We start from the raw sequence: 202 nt of genomic DNA, 5'->3' as shown, positions 1-202 counted from the left end.
CTTGCTTATTTTGAACCCCATTGTCATCACTACATCCTTAGCAGCTCAAAACATTGTAAGGGTCTCTTTCAGTGCTGTATGACTGTTTCTCTAAATGGAGCTGACACTTTGCTTCACTCTCCAATAGCAACCTGTTCACTGCCCTGCCCTCTCCCTCCCCTCTCACTCTCCCGCCCCATCCCCTTCTCTCCCCCTCCTCCTT

This window comes from Chiloscyllium plagiosum, chromosome 21 (assembly GCF_004010195.1).
Source record: "Chiloscyllium plagiosum isolate BGI_BamShark_2017 chromosome 21, ASM401019v2, whole genome shotgun sequence".
Classification (NCBI taxonomy): domain Eukaryota; kingdom Metazoa; phylum Chordata; class Chondrichthyes; order Orectolobiformes; family Hemiscylliidae; genus Chiloscyllium; species Chiloscyllium plagiosum.
This window is presented reverse-complemented; position numbering follows the sequence as displayed.